The sequence below is a fragment of the Quercus lobata genome, chromosome 8, assembly GCF_001633185.2.
Source record: "Quercus lobata isolate SW786 chromosome 8, ValleyOak3.0 Primary Assembly, whole genome shotgun sequence".
Lineage (NCBI taxonomy): Eukaryota > Viridiplantae > Streptophyta > Magnoliopsida > Fagales > Fagaceae > Quercus > Quercus lobata.
Window position 1 is genome coordinate 53,499,682 of NC_044911.1, and position 11,838 is coordinate 53,511,519.

Consider the following 11,838-nt stretch of genomic DNA (forward strand, 5'->3'; position numbering starts at 1 on the left):
GTATGAAATAAACTCTCTTATATATACATTGTCCTTTTTGGTAATTTACCCCTCAAACTGCCACTTTTATAAGTGCTAGCCAAATACTCAGCTTTTTCAAAGAGTACTTTTTAACAGCTTTTACCAAATACTCAACTTTTTGAAAACTCCACTTTTTTATACTGCACTTTTTGAACTCCACTTTTTTTAAAAGCCAAGTTTCAAAAAGCTAAACCAAACTCACCCTTTGTCTTTTAGATACAAATGTACAAGTTCTCAAGAGTGCCCTCATAAATTTTAACTCCAGAAAAAGACTGATGTTGATTTTTTAAATAAAGTAAGGGGAAAGATAGAACTTAATATTATGGGTCCGTTTGGATTGAACTTATTGTTGCTGAAACTGAAAACTAAAAATACTGTAGCAAAATAATTTTTAAATGTGTAAATAGTACCGTGGGACCCATTTTAAATATTTTTTAATACGTGAACAGTGTATGCACAGTGCGTGAACAGTGCATACACTGTTCATAACAGTAAATTCTGCCCCCCAAAGTCAACAAATGCGGAAAAAAAAAAAAAAAAGGAAAACGTAAAACTTTGAAAACGCAGACGCCGGATTCAGTGGAATCCAAACGGCCTCTATATATCGACTTCTCACAAAGGACTAGAGGAAAAAAGAAAAAGGAAAAAAAACACAAACATGAATTTACAAGGATCACAATTAAAGTTTCACAATCTTTTTTTTTGCTAAAAGTAAAGTTTCATAATCGATCCCCATAAATATTTATCTTCATATCCATCCCTCATTGTTACTTAACTTCTTCCTCCACCTGTGGGTCGCGGAACTTCTTATAAATGTCAGTCTTATAAAACTTCTTAGTCCTTAGCGTCAAAATGAACGAAGCAATTGTGCCAAAAAAGGTCATGGCAGCAATGATAATGAAAGACAATTTGAAGCACTCAACCCCAGTACACTTCAAGTCCTCCCCTGCCTTCCTTACGAGCCCCAAGGCTGCCATTTTCTTCTTAGCTTCCTTGTCATATAAATACCCAGCGACCCACACGTTGAACAGATAAGACCCAATTGGATAGTGTTGAGTAGTACTAGCTATAGTTGCAAAATTGAATAGTGTAGAGTAGTACTTTAGGCCAAAAAGTTCAGAAATCATAGCAAAGAGCAATGGCCATTGTTAGGACATATGTGTTTCATGTGTTAAGAACATACGTCATAATTTTATGTAATTGGCTTATCCTTTGACAAAACGCACTTTACTTGTATTTGGGTAGATTTAGGATGTCTTTAAATACTTCAAAAAACCTTGTTTCAAGATCAAGTATTGAAGCCTTCAAGTCTGTTCAAGAAAACAAGTTCAAAGTGCAAAATCATTAAAGCTCGATAGCTGGCTCGACAGCTACATCTATCGAGCTTAAGGAAGCTGTTCTACATTCGGTGTGCTCGACACTTGCTCGACAGCTTCTCGACACCTGCTATCTGTCGAGGTTTAAGATTTTCAGAATTTCAATATGATTTTCTTGGGATCCGTGAATGTGTCTTTGGGCTTTCTTTTCTCCTAACCCTAGACATATAAAATGATAAGTTTAAGGGCTGTCAAAGTGTTCATAAGTTGCACAAGCTTTGAGCAAACTTTGTTCAAGCAAATTGTGACCGGAGACGAAGTTCTTGCCCTAGTTCATCTTTTTCTCTTGAAGAAGTTGTTGTGTATGTGCACCGTAGGATTTTGTGACCAAGCATCTTCTTGAACTTCATCGTGTGGATAAACTGAAGAACTTTGCAACCAACAACCTTTTTAGTTGGTGATTGAAGTCGCGTACTAGGATCCGCGCAATCGGTTAGTCACGTATTGGGAGTCGTGCATCTGAAAGGGGAACTGTCACTACAGAACAACTCCAATTGGGTATTGGGGTAAGGGTTCAACTGTAGGTTGGTAAGGTACTTGGATTCCTTTACTTGTAACTGCTTGTTGTGATAATAGTGGAGTTTCGAGAGTGGTGACCTGAAAATCACCCGGTGAGGTTTTTGCCGTTAGGTTTTCCCCATTCGTAAACAAATCACCGTGTTATTTATTTTCCGCTGCATATTTAGTTTATTGGTGATTTGTTTGTGCTACCACACGTTTGTATGATAAATTGATTAATTTATAACTTGGCTAATTAATTAATTAATTAATTTCTATCACAAGGGGTCATTTAGTTTATGGCCTATTAAGTGGTATCAGAGTAGACACACTCTGATTAGGGTTTAATCTTTGCTGTGTTGATCCATTGACCCCTGTTTGTCATGGATAGAGGACAGTCATTAATCATACCTCCTTTATTTGATGGCACTAACTATGCATACTGGAAAGTATGCATGAGAGCTTTCTTGCAGTCTTTAGATAAGAAAGTGTGGCAAGCTGTGGAGATGGGCTGGACTAAGCCTACAGAAGCGCCAGCTGACTGGGATGACGCCAAGATTAAGGCGGTAAACTTCAATAGCAGAGCATTGAATGCATTGTTCAGTGCTGTCACCAATGAGGAGTTCAAGAAGATATCCTCAACTAAAACTGCCAAGGAGGCTTGGACCATTCTCCAGACAACCTATGAGGGTACTAAGGCTGTTAAGGACTCAAAGGTTCAGAGGCTTACTACAAGCTTTGAAGAGATAAAGATGGAGGAGGATGAGTCTTTCTATGAGTTCTATGCCAAGCTAAAGGACATAGTGAACTCAGCCTTCAATCTTGGGAAAACCATTGCTAAACCCAAGATTGTGAGGAAAGTGCTCAGATCTCTACCCGAGAGATTTCATGCCAAGATTATGGCAATAGAGGAATCAAAGGATATTAACAAGATTCCTTTGACTGAGCTGGTTGGAAACTGGCAGACCTACGAGATAGGGTTGACAAGAATAGGCAAGTCGGGTAAAAGCAAGAGTATGACATTGAAGGCCAAGAGCAGTGAAACAGATGAATCTTCTGATGATGAAGATTCCAAGATGAAGTCCTACATTACCAGGCAGTTCAAGAAGTTCAATGGAAAGGGTTTTGACAAGCACCGCAGGCAATCCAGTTCTTCTCAGTTTAAAGGCCAAGAGAAAGGAAAGAAGGATGCTAAGGAAAGTGGTCAGTACACTGTTCCCTCAGGACCTAAGTGCTTTGGGTGTCAAGGCTTTGGTCACATGAAGCATAAGTGTCCTACATACCTCAAGAGCATTGGGAAGAGCAAGGCACTTGCTGTTACCTTGAGCGACACTGAGCCTGAGGATGATTTCAAAAATGAGGATGACGGAATCTTAAATGCCTTCACGACCACTGTTAATCCTACTGATGGGATTGTTGAAGATGTGGTTGAAGAAGAGGAATTGGTGGAATCCAAATTTGAGAAGATAGATGGTCAAGATGACATCCATATAACCTATGAGAAAGTGTACAAGTTTTCTGAGAAGCATGAGAAACTGTATAGGCTAACCACCAAGAAGCTCAGTGATGTGGAACTTGACCATGAGGAACTTTCCACAAAGTTTGATGAGGCTAATCAGACTATTGGGGTGCTGAGGTTTGAGAAAAATTTCTTGGCTGAGAAGACCAAGAAGCTTGAAGCAGAGCTATGTTAAGTCAGAGCTCAACTGGAAAGGACTTCAAGCATAAAGCTGGATGAGATGCTAAGCATTCAGAAATCTGCTTCTGATCGAACAGGTTTAGGGTATGGTCTTTCTTCCTCTAATACTGATTCTTCTAGTACTACTGTTTTTGTTCCTTCTGCTAATAATGTTAAAACCGAGAACAATGAGATTAAAACTGAATTAGCTAGTGAGAACTTAGACAAGGGTAAATCTATCTTAGGAGCACCCCCTAAGCTTGAGAAAAAAAATGTTAAAAGCCCTAGGGCTAAGAAGGCTAACTCTCAAAAGCCTAAACAAAAGAAGCAGCATCTCTGTCATCATTGTGGAGCTGCCGGTCATTCTCGACCAAATTGCTACAAGTGGCTTGCCACTTAACAGAGCAACGGCATGATAGCATCTGGGAACCAGAATCAGCTTCAATCCTTTCTCGCTCCCCTTGGTGATCTTCTTAAAGCCCTCATGTTCCTTTCGAACTTGAACGATTTTAATTCTTCCCCTTCACCGCCAGTTCAAGGGTTTGCTAGACGGAAAGGTTCTTCCAAGGTGTGGAAGGAAAATGGCTCTAAGTGATTATGTCACTTTTCTCTCTCTCTTCTTGTTTTTGTGTGTGCATTACTTAGGTGTTTTGATTTCATGTTTTGAGTCAGTCTAGTTTTTATGCTTTGTTTGTTTAACATGTTTTTGTTTGGTTATTTTTCAGTTTTTGCTTTGTTTTGTTTTTTATAAAAAAAAAAAAATTGAAAAATCAGAAAAATACAAAAATAGTGTGTGTTTTGTGTACTTTGGTACTTGTGTACCTTGGATGGCCATTGAAACAAAATCTTTTAAACTTTGTATCATTTGTAACTTAGATGAGCATCTCTATGCACAACTAAGCAAGTGAGTTTTGTGGCTCATGTTTGTGATGAGTACGATTAAGTTGTCTCTTAAATTTAACACGCATATCACTCTTTTTTACTGGAAGGACTAGAAAATCCTAAGAGAAAGGCATAAATAACCATCTCAACACTGTTGCCCGCCAATCATAATAAGACACCTGTATGTTTCGGAATAGTAAAAGTGCAGTGTCAATTACATTTGTGTGCTTAGGCATAGCAAAATTTGAATGTCAAATATCATTGGGTAATTCTTTTCTCTCTCTAATAAGCCTATGCATGATATGTTTAAAAGAAAAATATGCAAAGAAAAATCAAAAGCAAAAAGATCAAAAATACTTTAAAAATGATTGCAAGTGTGTATTCTAGGAGATGTGAGAGTTATAGGATGTATCTCAAAGGTGATAGTCCCCATCAAGTAGTTATGATTGTGTGTGAGTTAAAGTGATTTTCTCATATCTCAAATCGTCATAACATGCATACACTTATGCAATCTTGCGATATTTTTCACACACAACACGCAATATTCTTTGCTATTCTTGATACATGTGCAGGTGCAATGTGATTTGGCCATCACGAGGTTTTACATGTATTAATGTATGCTCACTAAACTGTCTAGACTTGTTTTTGAAATATAAAATTGGTTAGGCTTGTTTAGTGTGTGTGTGTTTTTTTGGAGATCCATGTGCTTAAATTTCATTTGAGAGATGATTTTGAGAACTTAATATGTTGATTGGATCGTTGGTTAAGTTACATGTTGGATTGCATTCATGTCTGTGTTTTTCACATCTCGAAAAACTGTTTTTAAAAGCTGGCTCGACACCTCCTTGATAGCTAGCTATCTGTTGAGCTTCCTAAATCTTTTTCTTATCGTAATCTCGCTTGCACCTCGATACCTGGTGGATTGATTGAGTTTGGGTCTGTATGCTCGATAGCTTCTCGATACCTGGTGGATCGATCGAGCTTCTATTCTTGATTCTGATGAGTTGATCCTCGATACCTCCTCGACACCTCAGCTGTCGACGAGCATTTCCTCGATAAATCTCTCAATACCTGCATCTGTCGAGATTTACTGGCTTTCCTATATAAGGCCTCTGCGTGATCTGGTTCTCATTTCCATCGATCTCTCTCTCGATACTTCTCTGTTTCTCTCCCAAAAACACTCCAATATCACTCCAATCTTGGTTCTAAAAGATTTTTCAAGGTTTTTCAAGTTTTTTTCCACTTGGTAAGCTTCTAATCATTTCTCATTCATGCATTTCATGTTTTGAAACCTAGGATTTGGGGTTTTTGAAAATTTTGGGGTTTTTCAAAATTGATGAGCTTTCATTGAAATTTTAGGTTACTTAAATGTGTTTAAAACCTCATATATTGCATCACATTAGCATTATAATGGTATTGCCATGCATTTAGATGTGTGTTATATGTTTGTGTGCTGATAGGTTTGGATTGGGCTGAGCCCATGATGCAATTTCCTTTGCATGTTACATGTTCATGCATTTCCCATGCATACGTACTTCATTTCAATATACTTGATATATTTGAAACTGTTTGGGACTTTTCTGATTGTCATTCTTTCTCTCCCTCCCTATTAGTTTACGTTAGTCGTGTCGATGACACCTAAGCGTAAATCCACTCCAGCCTGGAACCCTCTTCGTTTCGGTGCTTCTTCGTCGTCTGATCCTACTCTCTCTCATATCCGGTTCCATGATGATGATGCCTTTAAGGCATTTTCGGAGAACTTCTCTAGACGAGGCATTCATTCGGAACGCCAAGTCATCTTAACGGATTTTGCAGACACTGACCTTCCTTCTGTCATTCACAGTAGGGGATGGGATTCACAATAGGGGATGGGAGTCACTGTGTGATGTCCCGGTCACCTGTCCTCTCGTGCTTATCCAAGAGTTCTACTCCAACATGCACGGGATTGATCGATCAGTACCTCTTTTCTTCACTTGCGTTTGAGGTACGCGCATTCCTATCACACCGCAGCTTGTTGCGGATGTGCTTCGGGTTCCTAGGATAGAGTTTCCTGACTATCCTAGTTGTGAGCGTCTGAGGACTGTGTCCAGGGATGAGCTCATGTTTGCGTTTTGTGAGTGCCCTTCTGCTTGGGGTGAGCGTCTTTTTACACCATGTCGACCTTTTGTTAAAGGTTCTAGATTCATGAACATGGTGATGACTTTTGTTTTGCATCCCCTCTCTCTCTATAACTCTGTCACAGAGCCTCGTGCTCGATTTTTGTTGTCTCTTCTTGAGCATCTTACCGTAGACTTCCCTTTTCATTTCATTTTGTCTATTATAGATGTTCATCTAGATTCGGCGTCCCGTGATAAGCTCATCTTTCCTTCCACTATCACGAGGATTCTACGCCATTTTTCCGTTCCTTTTCCCTCTTCCGACCATTTTACCATCATGTGTGCCATAGATTACACTACCGTTAAATGTAGTGAGGCCCAGCTTCGGTCGCGGCAGTCGGATTCAGCAGCTCCTTCCTCCCATTCAGCTCCATCCCGTTCGACTCCATCCATATCGGCTCATCCTTCTTCTTCGGGCGATGTGTCTTTAGGAGATATCATGGCGCAGCTGCAGCGCATGGATGCTCACCTCGATACACTCTCTACGGAGTTGTATTAGGTGAACGTTCGTGTCGGTCATATTGCACGACGACAGGCGTCCATGGGTGGTTTTGCTCCTGAGGCTACTCCTTCACCACCTTCTCCCGTGGCTTCTGCTTCTAAGAATGAGGATGATGATGATGGTGATGACGATGATGATTCGGATGATACTAATGGAGATGCTAGCTCTACCGATGAGATGTCTACTTGACACTCTTACCCTTTGTCATTCGTGACAAAAATGGGGAGTAGTTTTGGTATGAGAGTAGTCCATCTTAAGGGGAGAGTTAGTATAAGACCATTTTGTTAGGGGGAGTGTTGATGCTTTTTGAGGGATGTAGTGAGGATAGTATGTATCTTTTCTTTTCCTTCCTTTTAGATACATTACTCTTGTACATGAGGTCTTATGACCATTTATTGACATACATTGTACTTATCTCTTTCTTTATATTGATGTATTTTTTTTTTCACCTACCCCTTCATGTGTTGTTTCTTTTCTCCCTTTATACACATGTTTCTTATACTTGTATGCAATCTATTATTTCTGTTTCACACAAAATACCTTGATGAGTTTTGTTTAAAATGTTTCAGAAATACAGGTTGTCAAAGTCTACTTGCCATAAACTCTCTTCTTGCAAAATTTTTCAAGAGTTTGTGTTAGAATAGATTTTATTGTATTCAACAAGTGAATATGAGTTGAGTGATTTATGACTTCTCTCATATGTTTATTTGTTTGTTGTGGTTTTATCACGGATTGCCAAAGGGGGAGATTGTTAGGACATATGTGTTTCATGTGTTAAGAACATATGCCATGATTTTATGTAATTGGCTTATTCTTTGACAAAATGCACTTTACTTGTATTTGAGTAGATTTAGGATGTCTTTAAATATTTCAAGAAACCTTGTTTCAAGATCAAGTATTGAAGCCTTCAAGTCTGTTCAAGAAAACAAGTTCAGAGTGCAAAATCATTAAAACTCGACAGCTGCATCTATCGAGCTTAAGTAAGCTGTTCTACATTCGGTGTGCTCGACACCTGCTCGACAGCTTCTCGACACCTGCTATCTGTCGAGATTTAAGATTTTCAGAATTTCAATATGATTTTCTTGGGATCTGTGAATGTGTCTTTGGGTTTTCTTTTCTCCTAACCCTAGACATATAAAATGATCAGTTTAAGGGCTGTCAAAGTGTTCACAAGTTGCACAAGCTTTGAGCAAATTCTGTTCAAGCAAATTGTGACCGGAGATGAAGTTCTTACCCTAGTTCATCTCTTTCTCTTGAAGAAGTTGCTGTGTATGTGCACCGTAGGGTTTTGTGACTAAGCATCTTCTTGATCTTCATCGTGTGGATGAACTGAAGAACTTTGCAACCAACAACCTTCTTAGTTGGTGATTGAAGTCGCGTACTAGAATCCGCGCAATTAGTTAGTCACGTACTGGGAATCGTGCATCTGAAAGAGGAACTGTCACTACAGAACAAGTCCAATTGGGTATTGGGGTAAGGGTTCAACTGTAGATTGGTAAGATACTTGGATTCCTTTACTTGTAATCGCTTGTTATGATAATAGTGGAGTTTCGGGAGTGGTGACCTGAAAATCATCCGGTGGGGTCTTTGCCATTAGGTTTTCCCCATTCGTAAACAAATCACCATGTTATTTATTTTCTGTTGCATATTTAGTTTATTGGTGATTTGTTTGTGCTACCGCAAGTTTGTATGATAAATTGATTAATTAATAACTTGACTAATTAATTAATTAATTTCTATCACAAAAGGTCATTCAGTTTGTGGCCTATCAACTATTGTGCACCAAAACAAAACCCAATAATCACCGATGCAAAATAGATACCATTGGGTACATCAAACGCGATTAGGAGGTGACCAACAAAAGCTAGTAGGAGAGTCAAAGTGAGTATGAGAATGCGTGGGGTTCTGTACCTTTTAATTAAAATTTCTGAGACAAGACCTGAGACCACACGTTCGAGGTAGTTCCAAATGCTCGCAAGTGACACAAAAGTGCTTATGCTTTTCTTTGGATATCGTAAGGAAGCTCCAATCTGACCCAAGTTGTCTATTACCGTTAAAGTTCCCCCTAGGCCACACATTTGAAGCCAATAAAATCAGCCACATGTCAATGCTAAAAAGTGCTTGTAATATCGTATAGTCCTCCCCTCTCACGGGTGTCTGAAAAAGCTGTTTTCCAACAAGAAAGTTCGTTGTTTTTTTCAGCATCATCACTTGGTTTTGTGACTGAAAATTGTTGAATCTCATTAAAAATGATTGCCTCCCCGTTTGTTTTTTTGATAAACCCTCCCCATTTGCAACTTCTATTAGTGACCGGCTAAATTGCATAGACATAGACATGGGTATGGATATGAGGGTACACCAATTTTTGAAAAATAAAAGTACGACATGACGTGAATACGGTAATTAAATAATTAATTAAAATTTATATTTAAGCATATTTTTAGACATAAAATACGTTTATGTCTATAATTTTTTATATATTTTTATTGATAAAAAAGACCCATTTAGTTAGAGATTTTTAGTATCATTATTAAATATTGTGAAAATACATGTAGGTTAAAAAAATAAAAATTGTTATTTACACCTTTAAAATATCTAAGATTACATCAATATAAAAGTGGGACCGGACAGGCCAGTGAGTTGGGTCCCATCCTTTCAAACCCAACGTTGACACGTCAAGAATATTTTTTCCTTTTAGGGTGGTTGATATAAATCGCTAGCAAAGTGGAAAAAGATATTAATAATAATTGAGACCTCAACCCCAATCCAACACTGGTACTTTGCCAAAAATGGTTTGTCGGTGCAACCTAGGTGACAGGTCGTTCTTCATGGCTTCTCTCTTGCTCTTCCAAAACCTATACTCATCCCTAATGACAAGTGCAATTGGTTGAAATAGCAAGAAAACTACCACGGCTACACTCCCTCCATATTGGCTTTGTGAAAAGGTGGTCCTTTTCTCGATTATGATTATAATCATCAAGAACCCTGCGAGACCAAGTGAATATAGAGGAAATGATAGAGAAGTGTGAGCTTGTTTGGGTGCCGAGGAGCATTCATGATTCACATGATTCGAAGAAAAAGCACACATAAAATTGCTAGAATAACCCCTACTAAAAAAATCAAAGACTTTGCGTCTTCACCAAAGAGAGCATGGTACACCTATGTTACCAGCTAGAAAGCACGGACGCGGCTGGGAGGGTGCCACACCCGAGTCCAACGTGGCCTGACGTGGGACGCGGTGTCCAACACGGTTGCCTGCGCGTCAGTGCCACATCTAAGCTTTTTTTTTTTCTCGGATTCGTGCCGACGCGGCTCAATTCGCGCCGAATCGGGTTGATTTGGCTAGAATCAGGCCGTATCGGCCATATCAGGTCATATCGGCTGGCGACCTATACGGCCAATACGGCTGAAACAGGCTGAAAACGGCCAAAAAAGGCTGAAATCGGCCTTGAATCTCGTTGAAACAGCCGAAATTCTGACCTCAGAGGTATAGTAATGTGTTTCTTGCCTTCTTCTTTCTTTGTTTTATGAATCAAGGCATAGTAATGTGTTTTTTAAGAATATTTTAATAGTAAAAATATAAATAAAAATATTTTTAATTGCCGAGTCCTGCCGCACCTGCACCCTACTTTTTCAAAAATTGCTGAGTCTCGCACCTGCACTCGCACCCGAGTCCCGAAATGCACTCGTGCTACATAGGTTACCAGTAACCACAGCCCCACTTAGACCCTTCAAAACTCCTATAAGAATTTCACGGCTTTCAAGGTAGTTCTTTATGGCAGTGACAAGAGCTCCAGTGTTGATAAAAGGTTGTGAATTTGTGCCGATGCATATGTATAAGCACATTTGCCAAACCAGGGGCTTGGCTATTCTTCTAGTCACGCCAAGCCATATCATGAAGTATCCAAAAAAGTTAAAAGCACTACCAATTGCTAATACAAACCATGGGGTGTGACTTCATTGATTAGGCCAGAGACGATACCGATATTGGCACCCAAGTCCTTGTAGAAGCCAATCAAATTGGGGGTGGATTGGTTATAGCCAAGTGAGGACTTGATTTCGTTGGAGTAAAGGCCGAAGATGTAGCTCAAACTAGCTGCGTTCATAATCAAAAGAGACTCGAACATCATCAACCTCTGCCCCTTGAGAATTTGGAGGGTGAGATGCTTCATGTCCGTTAAAGGGCCTCCCCTATCACCCCCTCTATCAAGCATTATTTTTGATAGTTTTTAAACCCCTTAAAACCACAATCAGATTAACCTAGGTAATTAGCCAAGTGATTACTTAGTCAAATTAACAAATCTAGGTTAACACAAATATATCATATCAATGTATAGCAATAGAAATATAAATAACACAAAGATATGATGACCTAGGAAACCAAACCGGTAAAAACCTGGGGAGGATTTAACCTAGCTATCCTCAAGGTAAAAAGCAAATCCACTAGAAAGAATCGAAGTTTTACAATAGTGACTTAGACCATTAACATCCTATTGCTACCCACCAGTAGAAACTTACTAACACAACCACGTGCAAGCTCCGAGACCATGGACTCCTTATTTCTTGGATTCTCCAGCAAGTACAAGCACACCCGCTTGTGTTTCTTTAAGCTTTTAGTGCAGCAATTGAATGATCATCAAGTTCTCAATAAAATCTCCATCTTGATGATCCTAAGCATGTGTGAAGGCAACCACCTCTAGATCTCACAAAAGATTCACACACACA

The 11,838-nt window shown here is 39.2% G+C and overlaps 1 pseudogene; it reads right to left on the reverse strand.

The window, feature by feature from the left end:
• Positions 1-788: 788 nt before the first annotated feature.
• LOC115957063 lies at positions 789-11,285 on the reverse strand (annotated as a pseudogene).
• Between the last annotated feature and the right edge of the window lie 553 nt (positions 11,286-11,838).